This window comes from Protopterus annectens, chromosome 11.part0 (genome assembly GCF_019279795.1).
Source record: "Protopterus annectens isolate FY-2018-M chromosome 11.part0, PAN1.0, whole genome shotgun sequence".
NCBI lineage: Eukaryota > Metazoa > Chordata > Ceratodontiformes > Protopteridae > Protopterus > Protopterus annectens.
In genome coordinates, this window is record NC_056745.1 from 1,045,250,739 (window position 1) to 1,045,273,338 (window position 22,600).

The 22,600-nt window shown below is 39.8% G+C and overlaps 1 protein-coding gene across 1 annotated transcript in view; it reads right to left on the bottom strand.

The window, feature by feature from the left end:
* The window catches only part of LOC122815689 (copine-8), a 3,116,673-nt gene that overhangs the window by 1,278,189 nt on the left and 1,815,884 nt on the right, over positions 1-22,600 (bottom strand). The window lies entirely within an intron of this gene.

Genomic DNA, 22,600 nt, shown 5'->3' on the forward strand with positions numbered 1-22,600 from the left:
GGCACAGTATACAGACAAGCTGATCAATTGTAACAGTTGGCTAACATATTGGTGTCATTCAAAGGGGATCCAGTGTCTGTCAGCCTGGGATGACATGCTCGACATGCCACGTAGCTTCGCTATGGACAGCTTGCACCTGTCACCCCTGGACTTTCGAATACTGGCTAAGGCTGTTGCCAACCTCACAGTGGCTTTTTTGGGTAAGGCTCAAATGACAAACCTACCACCATGGACAATACAAGGTAAAAGAAAGTACGGGTAATGTTGCTCGACACCAGATGTCTAGACCCCAGAATGCATGCACTCAAGACTCTCCTCAGTATGGTGAATGTCGATATCTGTGCAGTAACAGACACCTGGTTCAGGCTCTCAAATGCACACCAGTACTACCAGGTTATACTTCATACCATGCTTTTCGGTCACAAGAATCGGACCGACCAACAAATTTAGGGGGAGTATCCGTATACATCACAGATACACACACCTCCAGGTTAGTAGCACTGCAGGAAGCATCACAGACCATACATGTGCAACTAACAGTGGGCAAAACTGCCTTTCAGTTTGTAGCCTGGTACAGACCACCCTCCCGAACACAGGAACCCCACTCAGCTTTCCTGGGAACACTGGAGGATATGACGGTCTCTACAAACACCATTATATGGAGTGACTTCAACTACAGAAACATTGACTGGGAATACTACTCAAGCCACAACACCCTCGCCCAATGGTTGCTAGAATTTCTAAACACAAATGCTATGTCACAACTGGTCACCACACCCACGAGGGGAAAACATATTGGACCTGATCATTACCAACATGGGGACTCCATGTTCCACACCAGAGGTAAGCCCCTCATTGGTAAGGTCAGACCATACATTTACCTCACAGTGAAGTACTTACCAACAGCAAACGTTACACTTCTCTAAACCAAGGTGGTATCCTTCAAAGACCCTGGGACAGAGGTAAGTATGGCTCAGACCGCTGAATCCTTTACAAACAGATTCTATTGACACCTACTGGAATGCAGGGACCGTGCTATCCCAAATAAGAACAAGACTCACTCCTCCAAAGGCAGGGGACCTGTCTGGTGGACCATGGCCATAAATAAGCTATACAACAAAAGGAGGGGGCTACTACATGATAGAGCACAATCCCAATAAGGGAAGGCATCTCTGATCAGTACTAGCAAGAAGCTACGTTCACACATGAATTCATCTAAGACCCACTTCGAAAGGTAAATTGCACCACACACTGAGAACAATCACAAGGCCTTCTTTAGTTATGTCATGAACCTGGGTGCCAACTCCCAGATATGCTGTGTGTTACTGCAAAATGACAATACATACACTGAACCCACAGACATTGCCATCATCCTGGCAAACAGGTTCAGTGCAAATGTCACCCCCCTTCCCCCCTAATGAGCATATGTCCATCCCAACAGAGTGTAGCCTCCCTCACATCACAGATGATCTGGTGAGTGCTGCCCTCTCCAAAGCAGACAACACAGCATCAATGGGACTGGACGGTGTCCCGGCCTGCATCTTACACAAGCTTGATGACGAACGTAACCCTCACATGAAGTCACTGTTCAATATCAGACTTACTACAGGATATGTACCCAAGGAATGGTGTACAGCAACAGTGGTCCTGCTCCACAAAGGTGGTGCCACAACAGACCCCGGACACTATCACCCTATAAGCCTATCTAGCCTGGTCTGCAAAGCTATGGAGCGTATCATCATGGTACTCATACACACAGACATTGGGAACCTAAAGGCACTGGATCCTACACAATTCAGCTTTGTTGTGGGCAGATCTTGCCTCTTGAACATGGTCGACTTCTTTAAACAGTTACCAGGTCCATAGACGTAGGGAAGGTAGTCCACACAGCCTACTTGGACCTCGCAAAAACCTTCACAACAATTCCCCACTCGGGCATCGTACATAAGCTCACCAGCTTAGATATCGACACATATGTCACAAGATGGATTGCTAAGTGGATCAGGGATAGCACCCACATGGTATGTATTGCAGGTGCCATGTCTGACTCTACACCAGTTACACATGGCATCCCACAAGGCTCAGTCCTGGGACCTGTCTTGTTCAGTATATATTCCTCTGATGTACAGGCTAACACAGGAGGAATATGGCTGACCATGTTCTCAGATGACTGCAAACTGGGTGCCATATTTGACTCTCCAGCTGGCACAAGCATCCTCCAAAAGGGTCTCACAGAGATGGATAACTGGTGCAAGAGCCATCGCCTACAGCTGAATCCCATTAAATGCATAGTCATCCCGTTTGGGAATCACATAGTGCCCACACATTTCCACATAGGTGTTAATACATTTAATACGGTAGAAGTTGTTAGGGATATGGGGACATGAGTAGTTTGTAATCTTGCCTTTGACAATCACATTGCCATAGTGGTTAGACAGACATTCTATATAGCCCTCCCTATCCCAACAGGTTTCACATCTAGATCAAGTAAAGTCATTGTGCCCCTATACTCATGAGGCCCATGATTGGATACAATGCCCCATTTGGGATGTACCTTACCCGACACCTGCAGCAACTGTATTGGCCACAAATGTACCTCACCAAGTGGATCTAGGGACTCAAACAGATGCCCTGTGCAGTTCTGCTAAAGTAACACCAGCTCTACTCAGTCGCTTACCACCTACTCGTATGCGATCTGTGCCTGTTGTTTACAGCCATGTCCAACACAGAATTAATGGACATGCTCCACCTCAGGATATCCGGATCCCTTAGAGCTACACACTCCAGGGACTTACACCTCAGCACAGATATTTATATGACATGCTGGAGGACACATTTCTATCCCAGATGCTCCCCTCACTCTGGAATGGGATCCCAGTCCCGAATAGGCTGAGCCCCCCACTGACCCCCTACAGAGGACATATTGACAAGTGTATGGGTGATTGCATGTTTACCCCTGGAATCTCTTCTGGGTCCCTGCTGGACAGAGGCACAATAAAGCAAACGTAAAAGGCCTATCTTGTGTGACCTACTATTCACAGGCACAGTCTACTAATCTAACAGGGCTGTGAAAGCCAAACACACTCTGGCTAGGCTTATACATGCCCTAGGGCAGATAGGCTAGTATCAACCTATGCACCTATGGTAATGTGCGGGATGCACATTGTTTATTGATGATACTGATTGCAGTTTTTTTCTCTTCTTTGCTTTCACACTTTCTACGAGCAACCTAAGTATCTGCAGAACATATTTTATTATGACAGGGTTCCAATATATTATATATGTGTCTGTTGTCATATAACTGTGTGCACATGGCAGATTGGTGAATACTGAGAGGTTCCTTTGTTAACACATGCAACTGCCGGATATGTGTGGCCCACTGCTCTTCTCAGACATGGGTGTGTGAGCATGCCCAGTCTGTCCTTTCAGTGTTTTGTTGCCTGACATTTGTCTCATTTATTCAAGTGTGTGAGCATGCCCAGTGTGACCTTTCAGTATGTTGCTGTCTGAAGTTCACTACATTTGTTGATGTGTGTGAACATGACCAATATTAACAATTATACTATATGTGTGTTGAAAATCAGGTTCTGTTCTTACTGCAGGGCTCACCTTTGTGTCATAACTCGAGAGGGATTATACTGTGCCTGCAGGGTTTTCATGAGATACATTGCATAGACTTATCAACATTTCTTCATACAGGCTGACCAGTGCAATACTGTCATGGTTTAGTGGTTCAGTACTATGACTGTAGTGCACAGTATCCTGGGTTTGAGGCTGTCACTGCTTTATATTTTCATACTGAGCAGACCAGACTTCTTAAGGGCCAGTAGAGCAAATATGAGCATGTTGGCTTTTGTTCAGCTATTCCCAATGTACACCAGGCTTGTCCAACATTGCTCAACGTTAACCAACATTGCAGAACGTTGCCCAATATTGCTCAACATTGACCACAGTTGTGCTACTGTTAGTGTGTGCAATTGCTTTACATATACTAAATGGTGGTGAAAGCTGTTTAGCACTGCTTTATATTGCTTAACACATGGCAATCGTGCCTCAGGTGGTGCTGCAGGGCTGCCTATTTCGGATGCACATACTGCACTCCCTATACATGTTTGGAAACAGGTAGTGTCAAGTTAGGCATCCCTTTTACTATATGTGCGAGTCAGAGAGAGGTATCATTTCCAGGGTTCCTACTGAGCCAGTGTATGTGCTATGCGTTGCCTCTTTGCCAAGGCCAAAGCATACTGGGCACACCTCCTTCTGCGTACTAGGGCAGGCTCAGGTTGTTCCTCCTCCGAGTCACGCTCTGCCTGTGATGGCCTTGGCAATGGTGGGGGGCTGTATGGCTCAGGTCTATGCTGCTCCTGCTGCAGCTGTTTTCACAGGATCATATTATGTAGCATGACACATACCATGACAATTTGGGTACATGTAGTTGGTGAGTACTGCAAGGCTCCACCAGATGTGTCCAGGCACCGGAACCGTGACTTGAGCAGGCCAAACACACACTCAATTACATTTTGTGTTTGTGCGTGTGCCTCATTATGGCATTCCTGTTCAGGTGTGTGTGCATTTCTGATGGGTGTCATGAGCCATGGCTTCAGTGGATAGCCAGCATCCCCCACTAGGTGACCATGAGGGATGTCCCCATTGGCAAATGTCTGGTACAGCTGCTTCAGATGCCAGATATGGGAATCATGGTAGCTTCCAGGGCAGCCAGCACACATATTCAGTATTATGCCCTGGGCATCACACATGACCTGGCAGTTGATGGAGGGGAAGCCCCTGCGGTTGAAGTAGACCCTACCCCGCTCACCGGCTGGCGTTTTGATGCATATGTGCGTGCAGTCTATTGCACCCACTACCTCAGGGTATTCCACTATTTGCTGGAAGAGACGCATATTGCTGGCCAATGCCTCATGGGAATTGGGGAAATATACATGATCACCGACATGTGCTGACATGGCATCCAGGAACTGGTGCAGTACCCTGGATGCTGATGCCTGTGATATCCCCATCATATCATTAGTTGGTCTCTGGAAGGTATCTGTTGCTAATATTCTTAGGCCAACACATACCTTGGTTTCCACTGGGATGGGTTCCCCCCTGTTAGTTCTGTGTGTGAGGTGTGGCCTGCACAGCTCAACAATTTGCTGCAAGAGGTCTCTGTCCACTCTATATCACTCCACTATCTGCAGCTCATGTAGCCCCTGGTAAGTTACCCTGGGCCTGTACACTCTTCTCCGTCTCCTCACTGTGGGTTGTCCAGCAGCATTCGCATTGTCACCACCCTCAGCATGTTGCATATGTTGCCTTATAACAGCAATGACAGCCCCTAACATTTCTTTGTCTCAGTAAAGCTTTTTCAGCTTTCACTTCTATTAGCTTACTGCAGTGTTGCAGTGTCTCTTGAGAGAAACATAGTGGAATGTTGTTTGCAGAGTTTTAAGTGCTAGGCTGGGCTAGTGTACTGCCTGTGTAATTGCCTGATTCTGATTGTTTTCACCTGCTAGCTCTGCTAGTTCTCCCTGGTTAACTTCCTACTATTTGTTGTGCTTCCTTTTCCATTTCTCTTTCCTCAGGGGGGCAGCGCTGAGCACACAAGCGCAAACACATGCACACCAGCTCACATGCGGGCACACATGCTTACACTGACGAAAACCTGCTTATTCTTGGTAAAAACGCGCGTACACTGGCGCAAACATGCTTACACAACTTTAAACAGCCTTATACATGCTTACTCCGACTTAAACACGCACACACACGCTTACACACGTGCACACAATCTTACACAGGTTTACAGGTGCGCACCCACGTGCATACACGTTCAGCAAGAAACTTTAGTGTTATCCACGGCATACATCTTCAATTTCTTGCCTTTACCTAGCCTACCTGTTGACACACCTCTTCCAATGATGTGTAAATGACAGCTGACACATGCCACTCTGCTCCAATGAGTTTCACTTCTTTCATACATACCCCCCTCGTGATGTCACCTATCTTCTACTCTATTACTCCCCTTATCCTACTCCTACACTCCACTGACTGTGCTCATTTGCTATGTAAACTTGCGATTCACTATCCTAACCCTCATTTGCATAGGATTGCCTACTACTGCTTGGTTACATCTCTTAGACTGAGCTTCCCCCCTTAGCAACCTCTACTCAGTAGCCATGTTGTCTTCAGCCTGCCATTCCCTTGCATTGTAAATTCAGAATAGCAATAAAATCCACATTTGTGGATCTTAATTATTGATTTTCTGTTTTTTAGAGCGCAGTGCGTTTGCACGGCGCTGCGCTATGCTTAAACCCCGGAGATCGGGATGAAAAAAAAAATTAATTTTATTTTTATTTTGCATCAGTGAACATTGCCAATGGCTGTATTTTTGGCCAATGGCATGCTTCCTCAACCGGATGCATCCTTTTTTTGGAGCTGTCACGACTCTGTTTTGCTATTCAGTTGTCAACTGAGTACATTTCTGCAAATAAAACTACTCTTACTCGGACAGGTTCGGGTTTCCTGGATCGCAAATTTACCTAATTTGCATAGCTTTCACCTGCAATTGAGGTAATTTGCATATCCAAGCCCTGTCCGTGTTGGACTCGTTTTGGGAGCACTGTTGCACGCTCCTACTGGCTGTTCCTAGATCGCTTGGTGGACATGTTGGCTGCATTGAGTCTTACTCTACTCTTAGACTCCGTGCAAGCCTTCGTGAATCCGGCCCAATATCTATTTACCTGCACTATACAGAGGTCAGATATTAATGCAGTTGAGTGTGCCATTGCGTACGCTTTAAGATTAAATATTTTAAAACCTTGTACACAGCATGGTTTGGGAATTACTGATGCAAATATAAACAAATAATATTTGATGCCTAGAGGTGTTAGTAGGAGTTAACTGAAGATGCACCTGGAGGTGTCACTCAGATGTAATGAGCTAATAAATACATTTAAAGACACTTTGTACCACTGAATAGAGTATGGCATCTATATAACCTCCTCCCACCAGCTAAATTGCATGTCATTATATACTCACCAAAATGAGGTAACACACAGCAAAGAACTAATGTTACTGATTTGCAGTTTAGCCAAATATTACTGCATAAATTAATTAATATAACAAAAATCCCAAGATTCAACTGAAGTACCACAGCAGCAAAGCAGTATACCAGTGGCTGAGTAGTGAGACTTCTAAACATTTTCCTTGCCTCTCGTTCAGTTTCCTACCAAGATAAATGCATACATGAATTATCATTTTTATTATGTCTAATACATAGCTTTGCCTAAAGGTGACAGGCATGTTGATGTAGATTACAATATTATTCTATAAAACTGTCACTGTTCTTTGTTTTTTTTTTTTCAAAAATATATGTTCATAGCAAGCTGAAAGCAAGTCAAGCTAAAACTGACTCTGTTTTATGGAAGGATGGAGCTCCAGCTATGACCTAGGCAACTTTACCTTGTTCAGTGAAACCCTTCCCTGAGGTATGGCTGGGGGCATAGGCAGAGTATTTTTTACCAGCTCACTTATCCCTAGAGGGTCCATCATACAACTGAGGAACAGCAGTAATTGATGAGACTAAATACTTTAACCAGCGATATTTATATATGCAATGCACAGTGGAAATTGGGTGGGACAGTGGCTAGGACATTTACAAATAATCCATCTAAAAATGTCAAGATGGCACTTTATCAAGATGTCTTTAACTCCTGTGCATAGACTTTGTCCATCTGCTTACCATAATGATCTTACTTGTGTGGTGCCATGGCTTGAGGGGGTAAGCCAGACAGGTGACAGAGAAAAAAAAGGAAATATTGACTGAGGTGGGGCTTTAGGATACAGCTGCTGGCAAACAGATGTAGTAGAAGCCAAAAATAAAAAATAAAAAAAGAATGCCTGCAGGCTGAAGTTTTAGAGGACAAAGAGAGATAGCATGCAAATGCCATGAAGGATCACTCCTACTGTATTCATCAGATGACTTTATGAAAAGCTCACATTCAGGGATTTTGTGTCAAACAATTAAGTAAATATATGTATGATTATGCATAAAAATAAACAAATGCATAACAAATGTATAAGTATTTGACTTATTCAGACACACACACACACACACACACACACACACACACACACACACACACACACACACCCTCTTTTAAAAGAGTTCCACTCATCAGAGTAGGCTAACTGCATACAATACATAAACTTTAAATAAACATACTGACAGAGAAAAATTATGTCTCAGCAAGAAATGCAGACCTAAAGCAATTAAAATACATAGTTAAAAAGTCGCATCAAGCTCCACTTAGTCTGATAATTACTTGAGATGAAAGAGAGACTTGACTCACTTTCTGGAGAACAGCTCATTTCCAATGGAACTCAACTGAGGAGAAACCTGAGTTAGTAAGAATAATCAATGATTTGTTTAATAGGAAGTCCCCAAGGGATGAGATATCTTCACATAAATTGTGGGAGGGATGCATGTTGGCTATTTGAAGTGATTTGATGGATTGAGCAGGGTTTTGAAGAAAGTTAAAGAACTATGAGGTAAAGAGAAATGGGATTTGGAAAAGGCCCAACAACAGTTAACTGAGGAGCCATACAAGGTACCCATAAGGGAGATGGCATCTAAATTATTTTTAGAATTAGATATGATGATCAATAGCAAAGTAGAAGCTGAATGTATGCCTTTTTTTTCAGAAAAAGGTTTATGAAAATAGCTGCCCTGCTACTTCTCAATGCATTGGAGAAAACAGTTAAAGAAGAGACAAACATAAGAGAACCGTTCTGTAAATTTATGAGCAGGTTTATAATGATGGGTGTATTGAAAAGGGTAGTGAATGATAGTTTCTAGCTGTGGAAAAATGACAAAAATGATACATCATAAACATGGACCAATTACCTCTAAATAGGCCTGTCTTGGAAGAGGAGGTGGCTGGAGAAATCTAAGCTGTTCAATTTAATAAGGTACTGGGGATGAATGGTTTCCCGGTCAGATTTTTTTAGTTGGGGGTGGGGTAGATGCTTATGATGATGGCCTGAAAATCTTTATAATGATAGTGATTTCCTAAATTAGACAGGTAAAGAGATCAATCAGGCCATAACAACAGTGACTCCAAAGGGTTGTGAGAGCATGCCATCCTGTTGTGATTTTTGGCCTATTTCAATTAATAAATGTAGATTTCAATATCTTGTTAAGGATTCTGGTGGATTGACTTGACAAGATCATGCTCCCCTGTGTGGATGAAGGCTAGAATAGCGTAATGAAATGTATGGACATTTAAAACAATTGGTGCGGTCTTCTCATATTTCTGAGAAGTGTAGAAAGAGGTTCCTTTACTTATTCAGGGGATATCTTCTTTGGCATAAAGAAAGCAATTCACTTGTTCAGCTGAAAATTCCTTTCTAAGGTATTGGAAGCTAGAAAGTGTTGGATGAGATTCAATGGCTGAGTGAGAAACCCTATAGTAAGACAAAATTTAGAGTCTTCTTAAATGGAAGTTTTTCGACTTAAGGAAGTATAAAAAGAGGAAGCTAACAAGTACGCCCTCCTTTGCCAGCACTATTTTTGTTGTTAATGGTGGAGTTAGCTTTCCAAGTAAGAACTTTCCTTACTGGTATTGAAAACCATAAAGGCATATGTAGCTCCTTTCTCCTTTTTGTGAATGATTGCATTTTAATAAGTATGGACATAGATGTGTCTTGTGAGTACATTAGAAAGTTTTCAGAACTTTGGCTTTGCATCAGGTCTTAACTGTCATCATTTCAAATATGTGTTCCTCGCCGTATTAAATTAAGGGGGCACGATAAAGCTAGAGTAGGGATTCCAGTGAAGGACAAAACCAAGTATGTTTGGCTGCTTGTGAGAAACAGTTTATGACACGACGACCGATTTTTACAATTTTCATAGGAGAATTTCTGAACTTTTGACTAAAGTGAAACTTTTAGTACTCTCTCTGGGAAGATTAAAGCCATTCAAGTGATAATCATGTCTCTCATACTCTGATTAGAAAGATGTTTGCTGATTGTAACCACTAGGAGATAACCAGCTGCAAGACAAACTAGATTTGTTTGTGTTAGGGGCCAAGGGGGGCACATTTTCTGCTAAAGTGGCTTATTTGTGAAGGTGCTTAGGTGGCTTGGGGTTATTCAGTCTTGTGAGATATATTTTAACATTCAAACTAGATCACATCATTAGATGGTATACCGCATATCAGTGGACCTGATTCTAACTCAGATATAACTCTACCTCAGGAATGAATTTTCCAGACCTTTTATGAAAACCTGGAATTAAGGGACAAAAGCTGGTGGCTAGCAAACAGAAATCAATTTTGAGGATGCCCATCCAATTATCTGAGTTCACATTGAAGATGGCAAGTTTGCTTCTGCTTGGCATGTAGTGGAATTTATTTCTAGAGGTAGGAAATATGATGAAAGATAAATTTATACTGAAAATGTGTTTTATCGGTTGATAAGGGTTTAGGTCCCTTACCTGAGTACACAATGAACCAGCTGTTATTCAGAAGGATAGAAAGAAAAGGAGGTTTGGATCTTTCATGGCTTGAAATGTTGCATACAGATCTCCACAGAAAAATCTGTAAGAGACCAAGTACAAGTAGAAGGCTATCAGCCTGTCTTGACAACTCAAGATCATTAAGCCATTGATATGCTTAGATAGAAATCTCTGAAGTGCCTCAAAATTAGTGATATAGTTCAATGAATACATGCAAATGGAGGTATGATATTCAATAATTGCTCTAATAAGGGATGAGTAATAAGAAATTAAGACTTCCTTGGATCAAGAGGAGATGCCTTTGGAAATTAGAGCATAGATAGAAGGCTTTCTAGGCAGCTGTACAGACATGGCATTCAGTAGACAAAAAATTATCAACAGGAGTCCCCAGATCCCTTACAACAGTGTCTGACTGGTTGGATGTGTTACCTATATAGTGTAATGTTGAAATGTTCAATTTGCCAAAATGAGTTATGACTGCATTTTTTCATATCCAGTTTGAGGCTGTTGTCCCTGCAACAGCTGTTAACATAGTTTACCCCATGATAGAGTAATTGTAAGCCATCAAATTTATAGTCATCTACAAAGTTAGACAACCATAAGCTAGGATTATTAACTTGAAGGGTTGAGAAACAGATGTCATATGAGACAGTGTCCAACAATAAGCCTTGCAGTACATGACTGGTAGAATTTCTGCTTTCTGAAGTAGCACCTATGACCCTAACCACATGGGCTTTTTCAGACAACCAGTTAGCTATCTACTGCATAGCATATGGATTTATATTCATGTCTTCTAATGGCCACACAGACAACAATGCCTAAGTCCTTGATCAGGCTCAGATATACTGTACCATACATACTACATGACCACTAGCCACTGCTTTGGTGACTTTTTTTGAAGAAATGAATGAGGTTAATGAACTAGGAATTAAATTCACAAATGTAAACTGATAATGGTCTAACAGTTAAGAATTTTTTTAATGTCCAAATTAATAAGGTCTTGGATATATGTTCCACAGCTTTACATGTCAGGCTAGTGGCACTAATGTGTTGATAGTAACCCGGGTCCATAGTTAGGCTATCCTTGTGCAATGGCATTACAATGTTTTTTTTCCAGGCTTCAGGAATGCAACAACTAGATGGGTTTAGATTAAGGAGGTTAAGTGTGGATTCGGACAGGCCATATTGGCATTGATAGTTAGGCAACCTGGCATGGTATCATGGCCCATGGATGATGTATGTTGTGTGACTTGTTCCATAATAATTGTAGGGTATGGTTGGAAGTACGGAATCTGAGGAACAGCTATAACTGTAAGTTGAGTAAAATTTCAACTAAATTTGTTATCTGGGATATTAGCTATTTCCCTTCCATTAGAGTGGACTTGCAGACTATTGCTGTGCATTTCAGGGTATTACTTCTTAACATCTTGGCATGCTTACAGAAAGACTTATAGTTATTTTTGGTTTAAGTGGTTATTTTAAGCTCATATTCAATTTTGCACCTTCTACTGACATCCTTATGCCCTATGCTTGTTTGACTAAGTGCGCTTTTACAGTGGATAGAGTGGTGACTTTTAAAGGCATTATATCATTTCTTTTTCTGTTACATTGTTTATTAATATGAGTATTTCACCACAGAGGTTTGTTTTTATTAACTATGGATAGGAACTCCCTTATTAATGTGACTGTTTATGTGAGAGTAGGACTCATAGGCTTAGGTAGCTGCTTTATCTATATGGTCTGTTACTGGAGGACTACAGTTTATGTCAGGAACTAAATAAAGGGGGTTTCCTTTTGAGATTCTTCTAAACACAGAGTTTTGTCTTTATGTTTTTTATAAAAATATCGCCAGTACTAAAAGGAATGGTCACTAATGTATGGTCTGATTTTTAATGATAAACATTGGGGTGTTCAAGAAGTAGCCATATTTGTTAGTACACATTCAAGGGTATTTTGTCACCTATTAGGATGATTAACTATTTGTTAAGGGGAGTTTGCATTTATAATATCAAGGAGGTGCTGGGCATACTGACCATTGGTGGTGTAGGTAAGCTAATTTATTGACAGATAGTTGAATACCCCATAATATAATAAGGTTGGGATTAACACAGAATTCAGCTAAGCTTTTAGGACAGTTATCACTGTTAGGTTCTGTAAGTAGTTATAAAATGACAATTATTCTTAGTTAGGCTGGATTTGGACATCTGAAAGTTAACATTTTGGATCTCTGGGAATCCATTATGAGACAGATGATGATAATCCTTTACAAATACCGATATGCCCCTACAAATGCCAGTATATTTAAACACATGACGTGCTAAACACAGGAAAAGAGGGAGGGTTTTCAATTGTTCTGAAATCACAAATACGCAAAAGCATTTTGCCAACTGAATCCAGCCAGTACATGTAGTTAGTTGTTATACAACTATGCTAAAATATTAGAAAATATATCTGTAAATTATCTGTTTGAAGTACCTAAATAAAAGTTCACATGATGGGATATTCTAGTAAAGTAGCCTTTCTCTGACTCTTTTCAGCCATATTACAGGTCATGAGGATAAGGGTAAACTATCAGAAGCTTACAGTAGCCAATCAGTCAGAATGTTTTAGGAGGTGGAAGGAAAGTGGAATAACAGAAACAAAACAAAGACACAGGAATAAAGTGCAACCTCTGCACAGACAGTAAACAGAGTTCAAGACTCGACCACAGACTCTGCTGCTGTGATGTAGAGATCATAACCACTGAGTTACCATGTAAAAAAAAAACAGAGTTCAAGACTGGACCACAGACTCTGCTGCTGTCATGTAGAGATCATAACCACTGAGTCACCATGTAAAAAAAACAGCTGTCATCTGCCCCCTTCATACAAATCTATAATAAAATAGTCTCTGTATACGTATGACTTTGATGTTATTCACATATCAATATTGTAAGAATCCGCATTTTGATATTGTAGATAAAACATCCAGTCAAGAATAAATTATTTTGGATGTTATTTGGTACCCTAAGATTTTATAAAAAAAAATAACATGTATAAAATTCAACGATGTTAAAATTCTAATCCTAGAAAAATGTCTCTGCAGCTTATCTCCATGGAATACCTAAATAAAATGCATCCAGAAAACATGTCTCTAATTACAGTAGCAAGAAAGATAGAGAAAACATCTCTGTTGTCCGAACATTTATCTAACCCATAAGTTGTAAATTAACTGGCATACAAACTGTCTTAACATTAGAGTTCAAATGTTCAAATCAAAGTACAGAGCCTGAGAGTAAATAATTTACTTATTTACATAATAAGGTACCACTGAGACTTGTACCTATCGTGAATGTTTGTAAAGACATAGGTCAAACAGTTAATCATTTATGTGTACATAAGCAGCCCTGATGTTATTAGGAACATCAATGTCTTTTGGGAATATTGGTAGTTTAGAAGCAAAAGCCCAGTGATATGCAAAAAAGTCTGGAGTTAATAATGAATGCAGAAAAGAAAATCAGACTTTTTAATCACAGATCAAATTAGTTTTAAATGGCAAAGCTAGATGAAAATGTAGAATGGTATATAAAGTTGTGTGTAAAATATTCATGTCTATATTGCAGAATTGCACAGAAGGTAAATAAAAAATTTGTTGCTGACTCATGACTAGCTTCATTGCTGCCTACACCCTATCATGTCTTCAAGTTTACCTAGAGACTTGTGTAAAACATAGTTCTTTGTGGAATGTTCAGAAAAGCCTTATAAATAAGTGTGGCATTCAAAAAGATTGAAAGAACTACCCAAATGTTAGAAAAGCACCAAGCATTTGAGAGGGAATGATCGCATAGATTGTGTACTTCATGTAACAGTTGCACAGATAAACACAAGACTTGTATGAAGTAGTTGAACAAAAAAGGAGAAGTGGAGGAAAAAAAATGAAGGCAGTGCCATGTTGCATGTGATTCCTCAGTCTACAACTGCTTGTGTCAATTAGCACACAGAGAGGATGGGCGCTGATAGTGTGCAAGGGTGGAAGAAGGCAAACACTAAATGAGCTGATTATAGGCTGTATACCTTTGTGATGGTTACTAGCAGTCATATGCAGGTGCTCTACATCGTCTAGGGTGCAGTGACACCAGCAGTTCCATGCATGTCACCAATCCCACCATGCTGACCTTAACAAGTACGGTATAGATAGGGTAATGATTGACACCCACCTGAGACTTGTGCCATGTGAACTGCATATCAAATGGACTAAGAAGCTGCTACATCCTGCTGGTCCCTATGTTTTGGTGATGCACTCTGCATCCTTGCCATAGGAATGTGTCAGAATTATTGTGCTTAGTTCTCAGGCTTGTTCCGTTGCTAGTATCAAACATACAGCACATGGTCCTTACCTTAATGTTGCCCTATGTGGGGGAAGATAACACATTCACTGATTCCCCTTCTGGGACAATGCACCATCATGTAGCAGTCAGTGTCACTATACTTATGCAGCTGTACACATGTCCCATTTGAGGCCCCTTTGACATGCTTTTTATACATCCTCATGGCGCATGAATATCCTGTGTAAGACATTCCATAAGGGTAGGCAGAATAGGTATATTTTCCAGTAAGTATACATGCAACAAAAAAATCTAGAAAGACTAGAGAAATTATGTTATAATAGAAAATAGAAAATAGGACAAAAATTATACACATAGATTAGCCAATTTAAACTGCATTTCATAAGTCAGATTGTTTATACACAGTAGCTTACAAGTTTGGACAATAACCCTTATCTGATGTACTCCAAGGTTTTCAAAGCAGGAATAAATCTGCACATAAAGTGAAATACATGCAGCAGTGTCACTGTGACTAGGTAGGCTGAACAAGAAGTTGAGTACTCATCTGCATGGTACATTTTGTGGTTAAGAGCATGTAACATGGACCTACCACTTTGGATAAAGAGTAAATCAATTACTACCCACTTCAGCTATGATGCCTGTATGTTACTGTCTACAAAGGCAAGAGAGGAACACCTCATCTGTTGTGACAGATTGGATATCTCTATACCCATAACCAGTCCATGTTAGTCTAATGTTAAAACTCGGCACTACTTCATGACATTGTCAAACAGGCCACTGACCAATGATAGCGACAGGACACAGAGTGGCTAACAAATGAACATATATCAGGCAGATCAGCAGTCCTTCAGATGTATAGGAAGTGTCTTCATGGGTGGAGTTCCCCATCCAAACAGGGTCAGCTTTTGTTCCCTTGCAACCTGCATGGAGACACCAGTCTGTTCATCATCAAGGTTGCCACCAATCCTATGCTCCATCATATGAATCTGCACAAACCAGTCTTAATATGCAAGACTCCACAGATTTCTGCCCCTCAGGTCTGGTCAATGCTAGTAGGTCTAGCTTGGCAAAGAATAGCATTTATTTCCACACATTCATCATACTGCTCTTGCACCTCTTCAAACATGCTATGCAAGGACAGCTAGGAGCAACCTTAAGCAAGTACTTCTGTGCAATTGTGTCACCAGTTTTCTCTTTACAATACTGCTGGTTATAAAAGGCAAATGGTTTGAAGATACAACTTTATTGCTGCCAGTGGTTTATGATAGAGGCCTCCTGCTTTTTTAAATTGTTCAGCAAATTGTGGCATATTAGCCTGTATTTTGAATATGTTTAAACAATGAAATTGTATGGCACCCTGTGGATGAAAAGTAAGACCATCTCAACCACTGCAAGGACAGGGCACCCTTATGGACTTGTGTCTGGAGAAGACACTGGGGTACCACAAGGTGCGACCTGACACTAATCAGTTCTGACATGCAAGCCATAAAGCTGGAACTGTTGCCTCCCCATTCCGAATGACCTACAATACTTTTACTAATTCAAACAGCTGAAAGTTAGTAATAATTGTAATGCCCCAGATCAAGATGATAAGCACAGTTTTACAAGTTCATGGACCTGGATGTCAAACCTATGTCCTACTGGCCTAAAAAAGCTTGATTGTCATAATCCCATGTTGTTATAGATTCAGAGATTGTTACTAAGCTAATGACTCAGGGAGCCTTTCTAAGCCTAGCCAAATTTTCCTGAAAGAATAACGACATCATGCATCCAGATAGGACATTGAGGGACAGGCATTTATATGCTACCTCTTTTTGACTTTCCATATGCATAGCAATATACATTTTGAATAAAGTTACTGACCAACTTCTTCTGATAGTAAATGGGAGCTTATTTCAAAATCTTGGAAGGCACTGTGTAAAATTTGTGTCATACTTCTCCATTATTGATAACTATTCTTATTATTAGGTTCCCTAATCTAATATTGCTTCCCCATTCCAACAAAACTGAAACAGACATTGCCTTAAAGAACAAGTGTGCAATATATAGAGATAATCGAATAAGATCACAGTTCTTAAACCTTTTTAGAAATGTTTCACGTTTTCTGTCCCTTTGATTTTTTTTTATATTGGGGATCATCTATTTTCATTTTCTTTCTGGTGCATTGCTCGATGGCTATAAACTACAGCACTGTATTCAATAATGGGAGAGTTTAGTGTGGTATAAAGTGGTCAAATGATCTTGTGAGAGTTACTGGACATGCCATTTACAATTAGATGGGTTATACAATTTGCATTGCTGCTAGATTAAACTGATAAGAATAAAAACTACTTTTCATCTTAGCAAAAAAAAAAAAACAGAGAATTCCTAATGATGATGCCAAGTTTTATGATCGAACTATATATACTATAGTCCTATTTTTTATTTTTAACCATCTTAGAGAATTTTGGAATTTTTTTACTGTAGTAGTTATGTTATCTGTTTGGCAGTAAATGGCATATTTGGCTTCGATAACTAATTTCCCAGTTTTGCATTTGAGAAAATGCAATCAACTCAGTTACATATGGACTTCCATTATATGCTTTTATCTTGTCACTTATATGTAATAGTGCTAAATGTCTTATCAAGGCCAGGATAGGCAGCATGCCCAGCAGGCCCTTCATCAAGCACTGCCATTACTTCTCCAAAGAATGCAAGAAGATTTGGAGGTGAAGATCTCCCCTTAACAAATCATGTCTAACAAGTAGATCTGTGTCATTCTGAATAAGGTTCTATTATGATACTGTATTTAAATACAATTTTACATAGAATACTTTTCAGCCCAATGGTTCTGACATTGTCTGGATCTGCTATGACCTCCTCCTTTTGTGAAATGATACCACTATATCCTTTCCCCATAAGTTATGGATAGGTCCAGGTGCCTGTCAAAAGTCTAAATATAATAACTGTGATCTTCAAAACAGCAAAAATCATTTTTAAAATGTCAGGACTTGTAGTATCCTGTCTCACACTTCAGACAGGAAGCTGACTGTCCATGTATTAGACTTTGTTAAACAGGATAAGTGGGTATTCTTGGATTCTCCATCACAATCTGTAGGAAACTACCAGCAGTGTTGCCTAGTCTCATAGAACAGAACTTGTCATTTTACTTGTGATAGAATTCATCATATTTATAGTTATACAAGAGATGTCTTACACTGTTTCTATAGCACTCTGGCAAACCTCTTTGCTTTCTGCAGATTATGTCACCGTTTAAGTTTTGTAGCCTGTGCGGTATCATGCAGATTAACAATAAGTAGTCAGTATATATATATATATTAGTACATCTGTATTATAGTAAACTATCTACAAGTAAAAGTACATATTTTTTATCAAATGTGCTTTGAATAACATAAGTAAACTTAAATTTAGTACTGTTTTACACCAGAATGATAACTTAAAAAAGACAGAACTAAACAAATGGAAGTCATATTTGCCAGCCTGACACAATTTAGCCTATTGATCCAGCTATGGTGATGCACTGTGTGAGTGGTAGTAGCGAGTTAATTTCTGACAGAATAAACTAGCAAAGTTTAGGGTGAGTGATTTTTCAGAACTCTACTGATCAGCATTTTCTGAATTAAGAAGTGATAATTACATGCAGTAATGTAATCAGATTTTAAAGTATGCTAACTTAACCAGTGGTTTGTGACTGTGCGTACCACAAACAGGGCAGATTGCACCTTGGGAAAACTTTTCAGGGTAGTGGTGTTCCAGATGGTACATGGAAAGATGTTTTTCTTTCACCAGAACTTTCCAGATCATTATTGCTGGATTAGATTGTGATCTACTTTTTGGTGTGACACTTGAAGAAATGTCTTTCAGAAAGAATTCTCAGGAATATTTATTAGGGCAGTTTCATAATGTTTCCTTGAGTTGGTTTTTAGTTAAACAAAACAGGGGTGTGAAAATAAATCAAGTTCCCATCCATTTCATAAACTCTTCTTTAAGTTTCTCTTTCTGTAGGTTAGTTTGTAGGAGGTAGTGTTCTGCTTTGGGGGATTGTTGTAGTAAGATTTGAAGTGTGATGTTTCATTTTGATTGGTTTCATGTTTTTTTTCAATGTACCAGTATGTTAAAGTGCCAAAAAGTGTAGGTAGGGATGACTTGTCACTTTATACACAGTTTTTGATCTTGAGGTTGCCATGCTTAAGTATCAGGGGGTGTGAGGGCACATGCACCAAATGGGAGTTGTAAGGGGATTTGACCACCCTACAAAAAACACTTCTGTTTTCCTGTTGAGTGGGGATTACATGTTGAATGTAGTGGCAATTGGAAACATTCCTAATACAGACAACAGCTGCAGCTATGACCTTTGGGAACTAGCTACATCTGTTGTCTAACCTAACTTCCAGGACTTTACAGCTTCCCCCTCAGGCCAGGAGAACTTAGGGGTATCTATCTACAGTATCCTCGTTTTTTTTGTACTACATAAGTAAACATCCATCCATTTCACTTTGATTATTAAGGTAAAAAAAGTGGTGTTGGTCCAGGTCAGCAACCACAGTTGGAAGATAAGCACTGTTCTAGGGACTTTTTTAATTCTTTTTCTTGTTATTGGGATATTGCAGTTGAATTCCCCACAGGGTTTCTACACATGTTGACCATTTTGCCAGGACACATCTCAAAACATGTTGTCTTGTGGAGATTGACCCACCTTCAACACAAGAAATCTGCAAAGACAGAGGGTTCTATAAGACTGCCTGGGTTAATGGAAAAGAATAGAGGCCATTGCTGCTAAGGGTGCCCTACCAAATGACTGTCCCCTCTCTATGTTGAATATTCTCTTAGAAAGAAAAATGAAAAGAAGACACAGTAAAAAAGAGCAGTGAGAGCACGATCTTACTTGCCTGCTCCACGTGTTTTCTCCTTTGTGGATTTAATTTTAATGAGAATACCCTTGTCCCTTGGACCCCACTAGAGAACATCTTGATTGGAGAAACCATAGCTTTTATGGGGATTCATTTCAAATCGAAAGGTATGAATGTCTCAAAAACCTAAAGAAAATATAAAGATATTTTAGACCTAGACACTTCCAAGTCTCTGGTAGTCCTCCAGTTTTTTTTTAGTCTTTTGCAGATCCTTTTAAAACAGCACCCCTTGTATCTTACTCCCAAGCACACTGCTACAAGGGAACTTGTCTAATTGTATAAGATTCAGAATCCTTTTATGTACAAAAAAAAAATTAGTGGATACAGCGTTGGTGTCCACGAATATTGTCAAGAGGTCTAGAGTGGTTCCATTCCAGAATTCTCTGCCCAGTGACTGACAGAGTCAAATTTTGGACTGGTTAGCATAGAGGATTAACATTTTCACCTGTTCATGAGATGTCTGCTGTAGTCAGAGGTACAGGGTTTGATTTATTTCACCTCCAGTTCTTTACTGTCTAACTCTGAGCAAGTCACTTAGAAGGTGCTCCCAGTCACCTCTTAAAAGGAACAGTTTGTCCAGTGACATTACCTGGTTAACAAACAGATTAAAAAAAGATATTTACGCCAGCAAACCTGGCCTTCAAGACTATCATCTTATATCTTACAGGACTAAATATCAGGGTGAGGTTCTACATAACTGGAGGCCAAAACAGTGAATGTAGTTGATGACACTCTGAAGGCACAGCTGATCACATCTATCCAGTCATGCAGAGGCAGGCATGTAATTAAATATGGGGTTGATGCTGGGAAGACAGCATCCAGGGTTGCTGCTGCAATGGAGTCAGTTATAAGGGGACATGCTGGGCTGAAAGTACAGCCCCTGCCAGATGATATGAAGGCACAGCCCCTTAATGCACATTTGGGCAAGGAGCTGCTGTTTGGACCTCATTCACAGGAGATGTTTACATAGCCAGAAAGAAGGACAAAACTATATAATCATTTAAATAACTGCTTCATTGCCCATGCTTAAGGGGAATTACCCATTCAAAAACTCCCTTACTACTGAGGTCAGAAGAAAGGAAATCAGAAAAAATGGAATAAGGCCTTCTAGAAATGCAAATGGCAAAGGAATCAAAAACAGAAGCCAGGATGCTTTCAAGGCCAAGACCCCCCCCCTTGTTACTTCTTCAATTCTACCCCAGCCCTTAACCACCCTCTGTTTACAACAGACCTACCCCAGAATTGGAAGATGTCTGGCACTAGTTGTAGAAAAATGGAAAGAATTTTCTGTCGGCGTGAGGATGTTGCAGATTGTAAGCCAGAGTTACAGGCTATAGTTCTTATCTGTTCCAAGATTTCAGGGGGATGCCTCCAGTCCAAAAATACATTTGGTACTGTCTGTGTTAAAAGGATACTCAAAACAGCACCACAAGTCCCAAGTCCCAGTCATGGAAGGTTGCACAGGGTTTTACTCCTGCTTATTACTAACACCAGGAAGGGCCATAGATGCCCATCCCTGCTTTGTCCAATCTAAAGTAATTTCTCAGAGTTCCAAGTTCAAAATGTTAGCAAAGTATGTCCTGGACAATATGTATCTAAAGGATGGGCACTAAGTTAGCCTGGACATAAAGGATGTTCGTCTCCACACAACAAGGCATGGGGATGTGACTATCAGTTTATCTACTTCCATGTAGTTTGGATCTTTATCAAATGCCTGGCTATAGTAATTGGTCCCTGTAGAACTGAGGGCAATAGCTTAATAATATAAATGATTATGTCCTTAAATAAAATGGTTAAATATCTTATGTTCATTTCCAAAACAATACAATATTAAATAATCTCTGTACTGTGCAGTAACCTACCAGGCTGTGGTAATGACCAGCAAGAACTATCATAAGACAGACAGACAGACCCTTCTTAATTAGAGCTCAGAATTCAGACATCCTTAAAGTCAAAGTTTCATATTTTAAGTCATACATTTATTAAGTAATACTAGTGCTTGTGTAGCAACAGTGTTTTGTAATATTATATATAATCAACAATCTTAATTTCTGTTTGTAGGATATAGCTTAAATTCTTGCATGAGTTAATTTCAGGTAATGCATTTCCAAGTGAAGAGTTTAATCTAGGTTTCAGATATAGTTATTACTGATGTAACAGGATTTTTCCATTAAAAAAGAAACTCCATCCTTTTACTAAGAAAGTGTTTTTTTTTTCATTATGTCCTAATTTCTATGTAATACTAACAATTCTTGTTCTGGTTCTGAATGTATACAACTGCATCAACAGTGGGCCGTTACTTGTCTTTTTATTTCAAAAGTTTCTAAATTTGCATTTCCATTTAATTATGGCACTTCGTTTCTCTGTTGGACATATGGATTAACCTCTTATCAAAAAAGTTGACTTTTTGCTAATGTTGGGTAATTGGAATCAACCACTCATTGAAGATGTTGCTTTCTCTTTTCGTGTATGGTGATATCATTTTAATGTAGTATTTAAGTTTCAGTAATTGGTAAAGCTCAAAAAAGGCAAAACGTGACAGTTGTCAGAGACATTGTTGATATGTGTGCTCCATCATGTCATTAAATGATTTTAGTCTTTATGATATCTTATCAAATGAATAAAAAAATATATAAAAAAAAGATATGTCCTACAATATGCTGGCAGCCTCTAAAGATATTTAATGAGAATAGAAATTCATGGTTTTGGAATTGCAAGCCAAGGGAGAGATTATATGATATTGCCCTTCTAAGTTATTTAATCTGAGATGTCAATATTCTCTATCAGTAAACGTATTCCACACTATTTGGGCAGGACTCCAGTGTTCCTTATAATGTATCTTCAGTTGAGTTG